The sequence below is a fragment of the Tenrec ecaudatus genome, chromosome 9, assembly GCF_050624435.1.
Source record: "Tenrec ecaudatus isolate mTenEca1 chromosome 9, mTenEca1.hap1, whole genome shotgun sequence".
Lineage (NCBI taxonomy): Eukaryota > Metazoa > Chordata > Mammalia > Afrosoricida > Tenrecidae > Tenrec > Tenrec ecaudatus.
Window position 1 is genome coordinate 129,227,483 of NC_134538.1, and position 18,781 is coordinate 129,246,263.

Here is an 18,781-nt window from a genome sequence, read left to right on the forward strand (position 1 = left end):
TCTCTTAGGATAATGGGACAGAGATAATAAAGGTATGTGCAAGGATGAAGTTTGATTTATTTTGAATATTTTTAATTAAAACATGTAGTTATGGCTTAAAGTCAGACTATATTAAAACTTTGAATGCCATGCCATAGAAGGGCCTCTTCATTTTACTGACATGATTATATACATCTCAATGTGTGAATTTGTGTCTTTGTATCCTGAAATTAAGGAATGCTCGTGGTACATTGGGCTACTAAGCCAAAGGTCAGCAGTTTGAACCCCCCAGAGAGAAAAATGAAACAATCTACTTCCTTTAAGATGTAAAGCCTCAGAAAGCCTAGGGAGCAATTGCACTCAGTCCGATGGGAGGGCTCGGAGTTGAAATCGACTGGTTGACTGAGTCTTTGCGTGGCACAAAAAGTTATGCACTTGAATTCTAACGTAAAGATTTGAAGCTATAATCACTCCACAGTGCTTTGGAAGAAAGGCCTGGTGTTTACTCTGGGTGAACTATCACAGTTAGTGAAAACCTTACTGGCATAGCTCTAGTCCATGATGAGAGCATGTTAAAACTACCTTACAAGACGTGGAACTGCCTTGCAAGATGTGGAACTACCTTACAAGGCATGGAATTGCCTTGCAAGATGCTGAATTACATACCTCCCATAAACATAAGAGACTCCATGTTGAGAGAGACTAAAAGCCCAGTAAGAAATGCAGAACACTGCAGACTCACTGAAAAGAAGTAAACCACCTACCAGGACGGCACCTAGAAGCTCCACATCTGGGGAACCCTGATTAGACCTTGAACTACATCAAAGAGCCTTTAAGATTGTCTATAAAAGGCCCGGGTAGAAAGACTAAACTCAGAGAGCTAGAAACTAAGGAGGAGACATCAGCGCCTGCTCTCTCCAACTCTACCCGGTGAGTTCACGATGAAGGCAATGTCTAGCGGGAGTAAGGGCCAGTCATTGATATAATGCTGAACTAATATTGTATCACCCTTAGAGCTAATGACAAGTTAATTTTAAGATTGTTCGATTGTTCAATGTGTGTTTGAAGCGAACAAACTGAGCATTTGAAAATATCAAAGAGACGTTAAGTAATTATTAATTGCACCTGCTTGTGACACTCTGAAACCTATCCAACTGGGCCTCCATGATAAGACGTCTGGGTAGTGAGAAAAAGTGGAAGTCTTCTACTTCTGTAAAGACTGATAGCCTTGAAAGACCCAAAGTGGCAGTTCCACCCTGTCCTAAGGGTCAGGATGGGTCAGAATTGACTCAAAAGTAGTGACTTTTTAAAAAACTTATAAGTCAATAAAAGCATATGGCAACTGTTGGTTTGCTGCATCAAGTCAACCAAGTCATGCAGTCTGCAGAGCTACCCAGTCATCATTCCACTAAATTTTCCAACAAAATGGAAGACTCCCAGTCCCACCAGATAATGAGAAAATCAAGTTACACTAAAACAAGTAGAGCAATCTGTTGTCTAGTTGAGTGTCCTTTTAAGATCACTGATTCTGTTGCTTCTACTCATGGACAAGTGACCTTGCTTTAATGTTAGATATGCATGCATGTCTTTGGTGCACCCAATATTTTATTTAATGCCCAATTGATTTTAAGTTTAAATCGCCATTGTGGTTAAGCATTCACTTTTTAAAAATTAAGGAAGAGGGGGAATAAAAGGTGAGCAAAGAAATAAAAGGTGAGCAAAAAAAAGCAGTTCTCTAGCAGCTTACTGTTTAAAGTGTACTAAAATCTCAGAGCACCATTAGACTGACAGCCAGTCACACACCTGAACAAAGCAGCAGAGACAAAGAATTCATATAAACACTCACAGATGTGATGGTGGAAATCCATTACTTTTTGTGGGAGAATTTCTGTCTCAACAGTAATACAATTTATACAATTGCTAAACCAAACATGTAACCTACATTGTGTCTAAAGACCACAAAATCTAGATTGTGGAAGAATTAGATACGAGAAAAGCTCCTGTGTGGAAACGGAAAGCCCTGCACTAGCTTCACCGCGATTTATGCTGCTTTGAAAGGATAAATGGAAAGTAGAAGCCAGATCTCTATCTGCAGTCTAAATTTTCCCAAACGAAACTAGTTGTTTGCAGAGCGAGGATCATGCAACGCCTCTTACCCCAGCTAAGCAGCTCTCAGGGATGCATACAGGAGAGGGATTTAGGTCGCTGGGTTACGAACACATAGATGAGCAGACTGAAGACTCACAGATGACCTGCACTGTTTTCTAAAGTCTAGAAAGATCTAATAAAGTTGAATCCCACAGAACAGACTCTGGATAATGCCAGGGTTGGGAATACAAGGGAGGGAGGATTGAACAATGGACTAGACTGTTGACTGGTATTAAATTGGCTGAAATCAAGAGAGTAGTAGGGAGAAGAGAAACCAAGAAGCAGGTAAAGGGCAAAATATTGGGAGGTTTAATTAGTAGCTTAAACTGTTGAATATAAATCTGTTTTGAAGTATAAACTCCTACCTAATTTGCAATTGAAACATTATTTTTTTTAAATGAATCCAACAAAATATGTTCTTTCTTTTAACACACTCTAAGCATGCACATATAAACATGCTGGTTTATTTTTTTTTAATGAAAACATACTGTTTGTCTTACATGTGTATATATATATATATAACTTCAAAATGGCCCTCGGTCGTGGAGATGCAGTGGTTAATGGAAAGATCACAGTTCCAACTTAGCCAGGGAGAGAGAGTGAGAAAAAAGCTGAGACTCTGCTCCTGTGAAGATTTCCACTTAGGAAACCCCAGGGGTAGTCTCCCCAGCTCTATGGAGCTGCTTAGGAGTTAGGATCAACTCCAGGGCACAAAAGGACAACTATAGTAGACATTTTTTAGGACCCACTGCCCCTTCATTCTCTTAACAACATTCATGCAATGTAGGTAGCCCCTCATTCATTTCATACCAATAAGGCCCAGGAGAGGAGACTTGTAGGGATTCTGGTAAACTGTCCCTTTCGAGTTAAATTACGTGGATGCAGCTGGTTTTGCTCTTGCTGTTCACTTCTCTCCACCTTCTTCTGACACGAGTACAGTATTTAGAGCTGGTTCTGCGGTAGCGATCTGTGAGCTGTGGTCGTCACCTAATCTGGTGTCAATTTAAGGATGAAGAAAGAGTGTGGGGTGGAGTCTAGACTGCCAATCTGGAGAAAGCCAATGAGACTTCTGTGTGGGGATGGCCTTCTCCTGAGAATTCTGGGAAATCTGGTCCTTCCTCCTTGGAGGCAGAAGACACCCTTCTCTGCTACTCACTGGGAGACATTGCAGAAGACAAGCCACATGGATGCAACCTGACTTCGGAAGCCAGAGAAGCCACAGAGAGACCCCTGCCAGCACTGAGATGCTTACAACGCCACTAAACCCAAAGACTTTCTGCCCACTTGTTCGTGATTGTCCTGCATTTGACTTCATTGAATGTGTTTCATGAGTCTGAAGAGGACTTTATAGATTGGTATTGGACATGTGAACTAATGTCAAACTTACGGCCTTGGACTGGACTGGGTTGGAATGTTTTCTCAATGTTTATTTCCTCTTGTATATAAACATCTCCCTTATATAAATATGTGTGCCCATGGATTTGTTTATCTAGTCCACCGGACTAACAGGATCATAAGAAGAAAAAGATGAAGTAGATCACAGAGACATCACCCTTGGCCAAGACCAACATCAAATAACTTGCAGATTCTTTTTTTTAATCATTTGATTGTTTGTTCTGGGTCTTCTGATGCCTGATACTAATCCCATGGACATCTCAAGATCACACAGGCTGGTGTGAATCTTCCATGTGGGCTTTTTTGCTTCCCAGCTAGATGGGCCACTTATTATCTTCAAGCTTTTAAGACCACAGACAGTATGTCTTTTGATAGTCAGGCACCATCTGCTTTCTTCATCACCTTTGCTTATGCACCCATTTTGTCTTTAGTGATCATGTGGGGATGGTGAGCCTCACAGAATGCCAGGTTAATAGAAAAAAAGTATTCTTGTGTTGAGGGAGTGCTTAAGTAGATGCCCATTGCCCATCTGCTACCTTATTATTTAACATATAAAATTTGTACATAGAACTATGTCCCTATTGTTATATATAAATATATTTTCATATGTACATGCCTGTCTTTATACCTCTATAAATGTCCTTTGCCTCTGGATTTTTTTTGTCTATTTTCTTTTTACCTTCCTCCTGTCCTGCTATCATGTTTTATCTTCATTCGACTCCCAGTAATTCTTCTCAGATACATTGCATTTGATCAAGCCCTACTAGGCACCCTACACCCTCCACACCATCAATTTTAAATCAATTGTTTTCATGTGTCTGGGTTTGCTGGCTACCCGCTTTCATCCCCCCACTTCCCCCTCTCCTATGTCTCCATGGAACCATCAATCCCATTGTTTTCTCCTTGGAATTGTTTTTTCTTGCCTCTATTATCTAGTAGACAAGAAAAAAAAACAAGAAAAGAAAAGCCTATAGATAATTCCAAGTCTGTCTGTTGACCTTTATGAGTGTTTTCCAGTCAAGTTTAAAGAGGTGTCATGCCCTACCCCCAAAGTCTATTTCAGGGATTCCTCAGAGACTTCATTGCTTTGCTTCCTTTGTTGCATGCCCTTATTATTTTGCCCTGGTGTGATGGGGTCAGATCGGGCACGATTCCTGCACTATGTCTCCAGTGTTGTCCCCATAGCGCTAAGGGACAGTTAGAGAATGTCATGTCTCACGGTGGGGCTGACAGAGCATGGGCCTGCTGTGAGCATGAATGTCATCCTTGGGGATTGGGGGCCAGGTTGCATTCCACTCTCTCTTTCTCTTTCCTTCCCTCTTAATTTGCCCCCGTGTCTTCTGTGTGTTGCTTTTTGAAGCTTATCTCAGTGGACTCATGTTGTACTTGTCCTTTTGTGTGTGTCTTACTTTGCTTAGCATAATTTCTTCCAACTCTTCCCATGGGGTGATATACTTCATGCATTCTTCACTGCTTTTTAGGGATAAGTAGTATGTAGTACTCCACTGTATGTATGTACCAGAATTTTTAATCCATTCATCCGTTGATGGAAATTTAGGTTATTTCCAACTCCTTGTGTTTGTGAACTGTGCCTCAATGAACATTGGAGCACAGATGTCTGGACGTAGTCTGTTTCTTGCCTCTTCTGGATATATGCCCAGTAGTGGGATTGCTGGGTCATATGGTAGCTCGATTTTCATGTTTTAGGTATCACCAAATTGATTTCCTTAGTGCCTGTACATACCTACAGGTCCACCAGCAGTGGATGAGAGTGGTTATCTCACCACAGCCCCTCAACCACTTGTTAATTTCTGATTTTTTGAATTGGGCAATCTTTAAGGGTGTTAGTTAGTATCTTACATTTGTTTTAATTTGTGTTTCTCTTAAGGCTAAGGGTTGTGAACATTTTCTGATATGTTAAATTGGTCATTCAGATCTCTGCACTCGTGAAACTTCTACTCAGGTCCTTTGCCCACCTCCTCCAAGGGTTATTTGGTTTTTTCTTATTGTAGGCTAGCAGAGTATTGTAGATTTTTAGTAATAAGGCCTTTGTCTAATATGTCATGGCTAAAGATGTTTTCCCAGTCTGTGGGATCTTATTACTCTCTTGGTCAATTCTTTCGATGCACACAGGTGTTTTATCTTCAGTATATCCCACTTGTCAATTTTGCCTCCTCCGTGTTTGTGTGCTTCCCTATTTCCAATAGCCCTGTGGAAAAGTTCTCAGTTTTATCCCAATTCCCTTATTAATGGCTCTTATAGTTTGGGGTTTTACCTCAAGGTCTGTGATCCACCTTGAATTTATTCTTGTGCATAGAGTGAGGTAAGGATCTTGCTTCATTTTTCTGCAGGTAGATATTCATTTTTTCCAGCACCACTTGTTGAAGAGGGCAGCCACTTCCCATTTGGTATTTTGGGGGCCCTTATCAGAGATCAGTTGTCTGGATGCTGATGATTTTACTTCTGGGTTTTCAGTTCTTTTCCATTGGTCTGAGTACCTGTCATTTTACGAGTAACCTGCTGTTTTGAACACTGTGACTGTATAATAGGTGCTAACATCAGGCAAAGAAAGGCCTCTGATTTTGTCCTTCTACTTGAGGAGTTCTCTGCTAATTTGGGGCTTCTTCCCTCTCCATATGAAAATGGTAATCAGTTTTTCCAATTATTTGAAGAAAGATGATGGTATTGGTATCAGGATAGCATGAAAATTATATAATGGCTTTGGCAGAACTGACATCTTTACTATATTGAGTCTTCTGCTCCATGAACATGGGATATTCTTCCATTTTTGGAGGTCATTTGTGGAGGTCACTCTTGGTTTATTGTAATAGTATTCTGTATTTTCCTCGTATAAATCTTTTGGGGTTTTTTTGATCAGGTATATCCCTAGATATTTCAATTTGTATTTGGCTATTGTGAAGGGTACTATTTTTTGATACCTTCTTCTGTGGTCTTGCCCAATGCATGTTGCAGCCCGATAGACTTATATTTGCTGACCTTGTATCCTGCCACTCTGCCATATTACTCTATCACTTCTCATACTCCCTTTGTAGAGCTTTTGGGATTTTCCATATATAAAATAATATCATCTGCAAATAATGATAGTTTCACCTCTTCCTTCCCCAGGCAAATACCTTTGATTTCTCTCCTTTGCCTTATGTTGTAGCCAGGGACTGCAATATGATGTTAAATAACAGTGGGGACAAGAGGCATCCTTGTCTGGTCCCCGTTTTCAGTGGGATTGTGTTAGTCTTTTCTCCATTGACTATCACGTTGGCTGTTGGTTTTTCATATACAGCTTGTATTATATTGAGGAATTTTCCTTCCATTCCTATCTTCTTGAGTGCCTTAAACAGGAGTGGGTGTTGGATGGTATTGAATGCTTTTTCTGCCTCTATTGATATTACCATGTGGTTCTTACAGTTTTTCATGTCAATGTGGCTAATAATGCTAATGGTCTTTCATATGTTGAACCATCCCTGGATCCCTGGAATGAATTATACTTGGTCATAGTGAATTATTCATTTTATGTACTTTTGTATTCTATTGGCCAGTATTTTGTTAAAGATTTTTGCATCGATGTTCATTAGGGATATTGGCAAATAGTTCTTAATTCTTGTGGGATCCTTTCCTGCTTTGGGTATAAGGGTTATACTAGCTTCACAGAAATAATTCAGGAGTTTGCCATCTTTTTCTATGTTCTGGAAGAGTTTGTGTAGGACTGGTGTCAGTTCTGCCCTGAATGCTTGGTAGAATTCTCCTGTGAAGCCATCTGGCCCGGGACTGGGTGTGGGGAAGGTTTGTTGGTAATCCCTTGATAACCTTGTCTATTTCTTCTATTGCTATGAGTCTGTTCAGATTCTTGACATCTATCTGGGATAGTCCAGGAAGGGATTATTTTTCTAAGTTTTTGTCCATGTCTTCCCAGTTGTTGAATTCATTGAAGTAGAGACCTTTGTAGTACTGTGTAATTATCCTGTTAATTTCATTAGGGTCTGTTGCAATGTCCCTCATTTCATCCTTCATCCTGGCTATTGGAATTTGCTTCTTCCTTTCTTTGGATAGGTTTGCTAACAGTTTGTTGATTCTGTTAATCCTTTCAAATAATCAACTCTTAGCTGTATTGATATTTTCAATTGTTTTCTTGTTTTCCCTTCATGAATCTCAGCCCTGATTTTTGTTCTTTTCTCTTACTCTTAGTAGGATTGTCTGACTGCTTTAATTGCTATAGGTTTTGTGCCAGCATATCAATCATCTCTTTACCTTTTACATGTGTGCATGTATTGCTATCAAATTTCCTCTGATAATTGCTTTTTCTGTGTCCCAAATATTTTGGTATTTTCATTCTCATTGGTTGGTGGAAACATCCTAATTTCATCTCTGCCCTGGGTCAGTAACCACTGTTTTCGCAATAGAGAGTGATTCATCCTCCAATAGTTTGCCCTTGTTTTCTTACTTGTCCTTTTGTTGCTTCCCAGCCTTATGCCTTCCCAGGCATAATATTTAGAGAGGGAAGTCTGTATGATAACTTCCAGATTTGTAAAAAACAAACAAAAATGCATACACATCATTTAATCTACTGTGGTTGTGTGTTTCTTGAAACCAAATATGTATCCTTTATTTTAAATAAACTATTTTTTCTCTAAATGTTGGCTATGTATCCATGATGTTATGATTACAGCAGGTAATTTAAGAGTTTGTTTAGTAAAATATGTCAAAGACTATTAAATTATATAGTAGGAACTTTATCTCTTGCTCTGTTCTCTCTGTAACATTCTAATAAGATAAGAATTGAAATTTGGTGTTTGTAGTCCCTTGTGATCCACGCCACCCCTACGTACAACAGAACAGGACATTGCCTCGTCCTGTGACATCCTCAAATGTTTCCTATCCTTGAGCTCATTGTTTCAGCCAGTGTGTCCACGCATCTCATTAAAGGCATTTTATTCTTCCCCTCCACTTTACTAAACACAATGTCCTTCTCCAAGGACTGGTCTCTTCTTCCAACATGTCCAATGTACGTAAGATGACATCTTGCCATGCTTGCCTCTAAGGAGCACTGTGACCACACTTCTTCCAAGACAGATCTGTCTGCCCTTTGGAAATCTACGATATTTTCAATATTCTTCTCCAGCACCACAATTGAAATACATGGATTCTTTTCTTTACTTATCATGATGTTACCTTGTTGTCTAGTTGTGAAGATTTTGGTTTTCTTCATATTGAATTATAATCTGTGGTGAAGGCTGTAATCCTTGGTTTCTATCAGGAAATGTTTCATGTCCTCTGAACTTTCAGCAAACAAGGATTTGTTATCTGAATATTCCAGTTGTTAATAAATCTTCCTCCATTCTTCATGCTGCATTCTTCTTCATGTATTCCAGGTTCTTTGGTTATTTGCTCAGCGTATCGATTGAACAAGTATGATGAGTGGATACACCCTTGCCAGATACCTTTCCTAAATTTAAACCATGCAGTATTCCTTTGTTTTGTTCCCACAACTACGTCTTGATCCATGTACCAGTTCCCCATGAGCACAATGCAGCATTCTGAAATTCCCATTATCCTCAAGGTTATCCATTGTTTGTTATGATGAATGCAGTCAAAAGCCTTTTCATAGTCAATTAAACACAAGTGAACATCTTTCTGGTGTTCTTTATATTCAGTCAAGATCCATTTGACAGCAACAATGTTATCACTTGTTGCAAGTTCTCTTTTGAATCTAGTCTGAAACTCTGACACTTCTCTGTCAATATACTGATGCTACCTTTGTTGGATGATCTTCAGCTGAATTTTACTTGCATGTGATGTCAATGATAATGTTCTCTAATTTGAGCATTCTGTTGCGTCATTTTTCTTTGGAATAGGTGTAGATATGGTTCTCTTCCAGTCAGTTGGCCAACTAGCTGCCTTTGAAATTTCCTGGTACAGACCAATGAGTGCTTTCAGTGATTCATCAGCTTGTTGAATCATTTCCACTGGCCTTCCACCAATTCGTGGAACTTTGTGTCTGGCTAATGCTTTAAGTGCAACTTGTACTTCCTTCAGAAATATTGGTTCCTGCTCATATTCTACTTACTGAAAGGCTGTAATATTTACCAGTTCTTTTTGGTACAGTGACTTTGAGTATTCTTTCCATCTTCTTTTGATACTTCCTGAATCATTTAATATTTTGTCTATAGAATCTTTCAATATTGGAACTGGGATTTTGAATTTTTCTTGAGTTCTTTCAGTTTATGATATGCTGAGCATATTCTTCCTTTTTAGTTTTCTAACTTTAAATTTTTGCACTATTCATTATAATATTTTATTCTTTCTTCTGAAGCTGCCTTTTGATATTTTCTATTCAACTCTTTAACACCATCATTTCTTCCATTTGTTTTAGTTCATCTATGACTAAGAGGAAGTTTCAGGGTCTCTTAAAAGGCATTTTGATCAAATTTCTTTCCTATTTTTAAAATATTATCATTTGTTTACTTCATGAATGATGTACTCTGTATTGTCCTATAGTTTGCCAGGTCTTCCCGCATTAAAGTTCAATGAGTACAATCTGTTCTTTAGATGTTCTGGAAATTCAGGTGGATGAGACTCAAGATGGTATTTTAGTCTCATGGATTTATTTTAATCATAGCCATCTTTAACCTGAATTTACACATAAGCAATTGGTGGTCTGTTTTACAGTCAGTCCCTGGCCTAGTTTTAGCTGTTGATATGGAGCTTCACCATCTTCTCTGCTCACAGATGCAATCACTTTGGTGTCTGTGTGTTCCAGTTTGAGAAGTGTACATGTATAGTCACATTTTGTGTTGTTAAAAAATAGGTATTTTCTGTGAACAACTCATTGGTCTTACAAAAGTTTATCATGCCATCTTCAGGTTTGTCACAAAACCACAATTTTCAACTCCTGTTTCTTCTGCATTGTTTCCAACATTTTCATTCCAAAAATTATCAACGTATCTTACTTGCATGTTTGATCAATTTCTAACCAAATACATTGATATACTTATTTAATTTTTTTCCTTCCTAGCTTCTGTGGTTAGTGCATAAATTTAATAATAGTTGTAGTCATTGAATTTTCTTGAAGGTGCATAGCTATAATCCTATCATAACATTTTACTTCAATATTGATTTGGAAACATCTCTTTTGACAATGGATGCAATGTCATTCCATTTCTCTTGATTGTGTCATTCCGGTACAGTAATTGATTTGATTTTCTGTTTCAAAATGGCCAATATCATCAGCACATTAATGACTAGTTTATTGGTCTTTATATATTCTATTTCAATTTTTACCCCTTCTGATTTTTTACTTTTATCTTTTGCACATTCTACTTTCTGATCATTAGCAGATTTTTGCAGATGTTTCCCCTTCCCTTGTGGCATATCCAATCAGCAAATGAAAAGCCTGAAGCCTCCACTCTCATAGTCTTTAACCTATTCACATGGCCATGGTCAATTCCACCCCAAGAAAGCAGCTCCTTCTCAGTTCCATTTTAATTGCCTTCTGACAGAGGGACCCATCCTGTGTTACTATCACAGACAACAAATGTTCAGCTTCCATTTTGGGGGTCTTAACTATCTGACAAATGTTCAAAGCTATACATATGGTTTTCAGTGTCGACTTCTTTTGAGGTCTGTAGAAGTTTCCTTCTTCACTGTCCATTCTTAGTATCAAAACTCTGCTGAATCTTGTCCACTTTGGGTGACTCTGTTGGCATTTGAAATACTAGTTACATAGCTTCCAGCAGTACAGCAACAGCCACTACAATATGACAAAGTGACAGCCAAAGGGTGGAAGTGAATCTTAACAAGACTAAATAACTCTTTGATAATCTCTTTTTTATATAAAAAAGCTTGAATAGTCATATGCAGCTAAAAATGATTATTTTTAAACACATGAAGACTATTAAAAATAAATAAACCCTCATTGCCATCCAGTTGATTCTGATTTGTTGTGACCCTACAGGACTAGGTAGAACTTCCCCCATAGATGTCTGATATTGCAACTCTTTAGAAAGCCTCATCTTTCTCCCTTAGAGCTTTTGATGGCTTTAAGTTACTGACTGTGCAGTTAACAGACCAACATGTATCCACTATGCCGCCAGGCCTCCCTATAAAACAGGGGATAAGTTTTGTATGGTATTGTTACCTAGATAGAGGCTGGCAAAGAAAGAAGATGTGATGTCAAGAATGGGGCAGACATTGTGACACAAAGGAAAGATGGAGACATGTTCCACCCAACTGCCCTCTCCCTCTGCCACATAGCTCTCCAACACAAAGGAGGAGTGGAGATATGTTCCCCTGCATTCCTTCTCCACCACAAAGGAAGGTGAAGAGCAGATTGGACTTATTTCCTTATCAATGAAAGAGGCTGGAAAAAGAGAAAAATCTGGGTGGAGAAATATTCACACACACCTGCAATGACTGAATAGAATCGAGGTTGGGGTCTGAGAAAAGGGCCCCACTTGAATCATGGGCTACCTGGAAAGAGGGGGCACACTATAGAGCACCAGTCAGAAAGTAAACCTAGGGTGGGATGTCTGCCATTAGCCCCATATTAAGTTTGGTTCTATGTTCTATCAAGGCCTTTTAGTCCAAATAAAGGCTAAAAGGACAAACTGATCTGTCTTGGAAGAAGTTCAGCCAGAGCACTCACTAGAGGCAAGGATGCCAAGTCTTTCTCCTATGTACTTTGGCCATGCCATCAGGAGAGACCAGTCCCTGGAGAAGGACATCCTATTTGGTAAAGTAGAGGGGTAGCTGGAAATGAATTAACATCATGGCTGCAACAATGGGTTCAAGTGGGGACAATTTAAGGATGGCACAGGAGTTCCACTCTGGGCAATGTTGCATTCTGTTGTACGCAATGTCCGCATTGGTCAGAACTGACTAGGTAACCTCTAACAACAAGAAAGTCCCTTAGGATTTCTTTTCCAAAGCATCCTTTCAATAAACTCACTCCTGTTCAAACCTTTTCTCCAATTTCCATCTGAATTTTGTTCCTTGTCTGAAGTCTTTCTTCCAACCGAGGCAAAAACTGAGGCATGGAGATGCTTGAAATATTGGGCCTCCCCCAGGTTCCACCAGTTTCTATCTGTCTCTACTTTTAGTTTCATCTGCTCTCTCTTCTTTATTTTGTGTTAACAGTCTTTAAATACAGAGGCTTTGGGAGTGGACTTTCACAAAAGGGCTACCTTGTAAGTCCATGTGAAACAAGAGAATGGAGTGCTAGAGCATGTGACCAGTGTAAGAAAATATTCTTCACAATTACAATCAGAAAGTTTCAGGTGGCTCTTGATGAGAATACTTTCTTGTGCAGAATGGTTTCAGAAAACTGCTTACATGTGGCTTTACAATGTCTGGCTCTGAAAATTCTCTATTATGCACTACTAGAAAATAAGTTATTTTAATTGTTTCATAATCTTTCAAGTGACACTTTTGGGGTCTCACAATGCCTCTTAATAATTAGGCAAAGCCTTGTAAATGTCAACCAATCTGGGGGTCAGGGGGAGTCTGTTATTAGTACCTGATATTTCTGTATGTAAGCACCCAGAAACATTTAATGAACTGGAGCAACTTATAATTTAACTTTGTGCTGCCAGATTCAAGCTCTCATTCATCTATAAAACTTGCTGTTTTCTACTTGAATGTATTGAAGTTTTTCCTTAAAAATGCTACCTCAAGCTCCTTCACAGCAGAAATTAACTGCAACTCTCCTATTAGTCTAGCAGCGGTTGTTCTTTTGACTTGGATAATATTTTAATTGGCTTTTTCTGCCCATTGAACCCTTTTCTTGGGGATTTTGAAGGTAGTTCTCAATTTTTGGGGATGTTTCACTCACAGTTTCTCTTTGATTTGTCCAATACTCTCCTTCCTGATCCTTTTGAATTCTACTGATATTCTGAGTTCTCTGTTCTCTTTCAGGCATGATCCAAATAAAAATGATCTAAAATCACCCCAAACTAGCCTTTAACTTCAGAGCAGTCATTTAATCTCACACTTTAGGTTTTATAGGCATGATTTACACTCAAGCCATTCCTATTGCAAACTTTAAGAGATTCAAAACACATCCTCAGAATGTCTCCCTGAAGACAGCTAATAATTGCCAAACTGTTTTTTGAGCAACTCCTCTTTTAGTGATTTGTCCTTTGGTAGTGTAAATAATTAGAACTATTATTCTGAGAATGGTGTCAAAATTGAAGTACAATTCCCATTTAGCATTTAGTTATCTTGCTATTGCTAAGCCAATCTTGGTTAGGCCAGATATTTAAATAGCTATACCCCTAAATATAAAATATTTGACTATTAACGTTCTTAATATGTACAATTTAATATAAGTAAAGTAAACATATATGAAACTTGCATTTCAGTCTCTATAAAAATGAGTAACTGGGGGACTGGGAAAAAATGGCGACCCAATAGGACTCACCCGGTGGGAGCTCCTGCTCCAGACCAGAAACTTGGGAGATAAGGTGGGACACGGGGAGGTAGAGTCCTGAAATTAGAACTAGGGTACCAGGATTTATCCTGGACCCCTTTTTTGCATGTGATTTCCACTCACAAAGCAAACCAAGAACGCTTAAAACTGCTCTAGCTTTGGTGAGACTGTGGGCGCCCGCTGCTCCCTTGCAGGGAGCAGGGATTTCTCCAGGTGGGAGCCCTAAAGGGGACAGAATCCCAGACATGAGGAGAGCCCCACCCTGGAGCTTTCCGCGTGGTTGGCTGCCTTGAGCTCACAGCCTGGGGAGTGGCAGTGGCAGGTAGCCATAATTTAGAGTAGAAGAAAAAGCAGATATTTACCCCAGATAGATCACGGTGTGGGAGAAAATAGGCAGGTTGTCGGAGTCCAGGGAGCGAATTTAGTTCCAATTGGTCGAGAAGGAAACAACCTCCCTGATAAGCTGGATCTCCCCCTCTGGGGGTCAGTCTTATAGCCCCCAAATCGGAGCACATCACAAGCATAATAAAAAAATGAAATTATATTATTGGTTTAAAACTCAAACTCAAGTCTGTTTGTTCCAAGGAGCCCATGGTGGGGTGCTTAACATAAATCAGCATAAGAGGAAACCTAGCTAAGGAATGCCAGAACTCAGTTACAGGGCCTGGTGGATTTTTGCATAACAAAGACCTGCTGTAGCAAGTATCAGCTTCAAACAGCATTGAGCTACAGCCCAGAGACTTTGGGAGACAATTCAATTGGATTTTCTTCTAGCTGGCCAGGGGGATAAAATAAAATAAAATTTAAAATCCTCTGATCAAGTAGGCACCAGCAGACTAGATAAAACAATAAGCCCAGCTTCCCTTTCAGTGATTCTACACATAGCTGTAGAAGCCCTGCCTGTCCTGGGGCCAGACAGGGCTGTGGGAACACCCGCCGTGCTACACACAGCACAAGGCAAGTACACCAGCAAACTGCAGCACTCAACTGACACCTGGCCACCGGTGTGATCTTGCCTTTGAAGTAAACTCAAACAGCATCTGTGGAACCCTACATCAAACGGGTATACCTCCCACTACCTTGAGGAAGATTTGGAACTCCTTCAGCCTCATGGACAGGTGATTAAGTCTCAGTTATATCCTTATCTAATGAGCTATTTCTTCTCACTCTATTCACTAGCCCTTCTATCTTTCCCACCGCAGTCAGTCTCAAGAAGTTCAGGTTTGTGTTGGTATTTTCTCTCTCTTCTTTTCCCCTCTTTTTTCCCCTTTTCCCTCTTTCTCCTCTTCTCTCCCACTCTCTCCTATCATATGCCACTACTGGCTTCCAGGTCACTAACCTTCTCTTAGGGCAAATCAACCCAAATAGCAGGAGGAACTCCAGCCTGCCCTCTGTGGAAGTGCTGTACACCACATAAGGCAGCTGGAACAAAAATCTACCCCGCACTGAGCTGCTGAGGAAAACTCCATCCGAGCTCTAAGGCGATCTCATCAACGAAGGCAATTCTTCCCAGCACCACTGCTTCCCTGCATTAAAAGTGCACACCAACCTGGCATTGTGGGTCAGCATCTAAACCCCTCTGGTCACACACCAAACAATTAGGGATCAGTTATCTCTTTATTAATTATGTTCTCCTCCTCTCTCTCCTCCCTCTTTACCATCACAGCCAATATTAGTGAACACAATTGGATTTTTTACCCCTTCTTTCTCTTCATTCTCTTTTCCTTTCTTTCCTCTTTCTGTCTTTGTTCTCTTCACTTCTCTCTCTGATTGTATGATTCTATCTTCTCCGTCTTATGCTGGTTCCCAGACCCCTACACTCTACTTAGGGCAACGCTGTCCTCCCAGTGGGAACCTGTCCCCTAAGACACAGCACAGCACAGCACAGCACGGGGTCAGCTAGTTCTTTATCTATTTTAAAAATTCTCTCTCCTTCTTCTTCCTTTTCTCTTCTCTTTTTTCTTTCTTTGTGTTTGCCTTTCATGTTTTCTTCTTTTCTCCTGTTCTTCTAGCTCTTCTCAATTTCCTACCACAGCCTCAGCAGATTCAGTTCTCCTTTTTATTAGTTTCTTTCTTTCCTTTTTTATTTTTACTGTTTTCACTTTTGTTTAATCCCTGAATTTTAGGTGTGTATATGAGAGTGAGTGTGAGTTTGCTTGGCATTGTTGCTCCAGTCTGTGTCTTCCTCTTTGTATCTTTTTCCTCTCCTTTCACTCTCTTTCCTGTCATAAGCCACTGGCAGCCTCCAGGCCACTACCCTCTGCCTAAGGCAACTCTGAAAGCCCAACTTAGAGAGCTCCAACCCGCATTTATTGGTTTGGTAAGCAGCTGGGGAATCCACACCAGTCCTCTTTACGTACCAAGCAGCAGGGAGTATTCCCATACAAAATGTGCGGGAATCCCAAGCCTAAACACTGAGGCCTTACAAGTGACTTGGGGAAACGCCTGACCACCACTGGTGGGGCTCCACGCTACTGCAGGAATATCCACCCAACCTCCAAGGCGAACTCTCTGTCTCCGGTAATTCCCCTGCCAGCTACAGAAGTCTACACCAAAAAGAGTATACCCACATGCCCTCCTCAGCACTACAGTTGCAAGTAAAACACCATAGGCCAGCCGAGGTGCTCCAGGAACCATGAAGCCTACTTACAGATCGGCCAGGGAAGCAACACCCTCGTAGGCCCACAACAACCTGACCAATGTCACACGAGAGGATTATCAAACACACTTTCCAAGTAATAGAATAATGGACGGCTAGGATAAGAGTGAAACCACAGGAAGATATAGCGATAGCCTGATGCCTCAGCACAACTACCAGCAGGGAGTTCATAGAAGTACTTATACGAATCCGCCAAGAGAGAGAGCCCAGGGCTCTTCGACTCAGGAAGCTGGTTCCAGGCTCCTCTAAAACAACACATAAACAGCAAACAGTTCTAACAGCTTCAACGGTAAAGCAGGAGAAACAGAAGACAATGCCAGAAGAAGTCATGAACCTAACAATGGGCATAAAAGAAGCAGATATTGACCTGCCACAAAAAGATATTTTCAAAATGCTGCTTGATGTCATAAAAGATATGAGGAAAGAATGCAGAAAAAAGAGGAAATGAGAGAGGAGATTATGCAACACACCAAAGGGAAATGCAAGAGTTAAGGGATGAAAGAACAAAATCCAGTGATAAATTGACAGACCTTGTGAAACGGCTTGAGGAGGCAGAGAATCACACCAGTGACATAGAGGATAAACAAGCATACCTCAGCAAGCAGGAAAATCAGTCAAGTAAGACAATCAAAAGCTGAAGAAAACTTAAGAGCCATGTCTGATGCTATGAAAAGAAACAATATTAGAATAATTGGACTACCGGAACAAGACACAACAAAGAAGTCAACAGCAAAAACAGCAAGGGGATTCTTAGAGGAAAACTTCCCCAGCTTAATAAATGAAAATCAGGCAACAATTTCAGAGACTGAAAGAACAATAGCCAGATTAAATCCCAAGAAGAAGTCACCAAGACACATAATTGTCAAATTATCCAACTATGAGGAAAAGGAGAAGACCATAAAAGCATCTAGGGAAAAGAAAACAGTCACTTATAAAGGTACCCCAATACGAGTATGTTCAGATCTATAAGAGGAAATGACGAAGAAGAGGAGGTAATGGAGTAACAAATTCCCAAAATTGAAGGAAACTACCGCAAACTTTACCCAGCCAAATTATTTATCAAGATAGATGGATAAGTAAGATTCTTCTCAGACAAGGACAACCTCAAAGAATACATTAAAAGAAACCCAGCCCTACAAAAAATCCTTGCCAATTCAGTATGGGCAGAAGACTATCACTCACTGAGGGCAAATAAGAGACCATCAAGGGAATCCCCAATGCTCACTAAATCCTTGAAGATTAAACAGTTTAGCAAATAGGGAAGGACACAAACACAGAGAAGGCACAGATTGACAAATAGGATATACTGAAGATAAAACACCTGTGTACATCAAAAGAATTCACCAAGAGAGTAATAAGCGAGTCCATGGACTGGGAAAACATCTTTAGCAATGACACATCAGACAAAGGCCTTACTACTAAAATCTACAATACTCTCTAGCTTTCAAAAAGAAAAAAAAAACAACAAATTGCTAACTTGAGAGGTGGGCAAAGGACTTGAACAGAAGTTTCACAGGGGCAGAAATCTGAATGGCCAACAAACATATGAGAAAATGTTCCTGATCTTTAGCCATAAGAGAAATGCAAATTTAAAAAACAATGAGGTATGACCTAACACCCTTAAAGGTAGCCCAATTCAAAAATCAGAAATCAACAAGTGTTGGAGGGGCTGTGGGGAGACAGGAACTCTCATCCACTGCTGGTGGACTTGTATGGACGACCACTATGGAAATCGATCTGGCAATATCTAAAACAGATGGAAATCGAGTTACCATATGACCCAGCAATCCGCCTACTGGGCATATACCCAGAAGAGGCAAGACACAAACCAAGAGCAGAGATCTGTGGTCCAATATTCATTGCGGCACAGTTCACAATTGCAAGGAGTTGGAAGCAACCCAAATTTCCATCAATGACGATTGGATTAAAAAACTGTGGTATATACATACAGTGGAGTACCACACATCACTAAAAAGCAGTGATGAACGTATGAAGCACATCACGGCATGGGAAGACTGTAGGAAATCATGCTAAGCGAAGTAAGTCAGGCACAAAAGGACAAGTACAACATGAACCCACTGAGGTAAGCATTAAAAAAATGCAAAAGGGGCATAGGAAAAAAGCTACTGTATTCAAGTATTCTTGGAGTGAGGACCATTTGT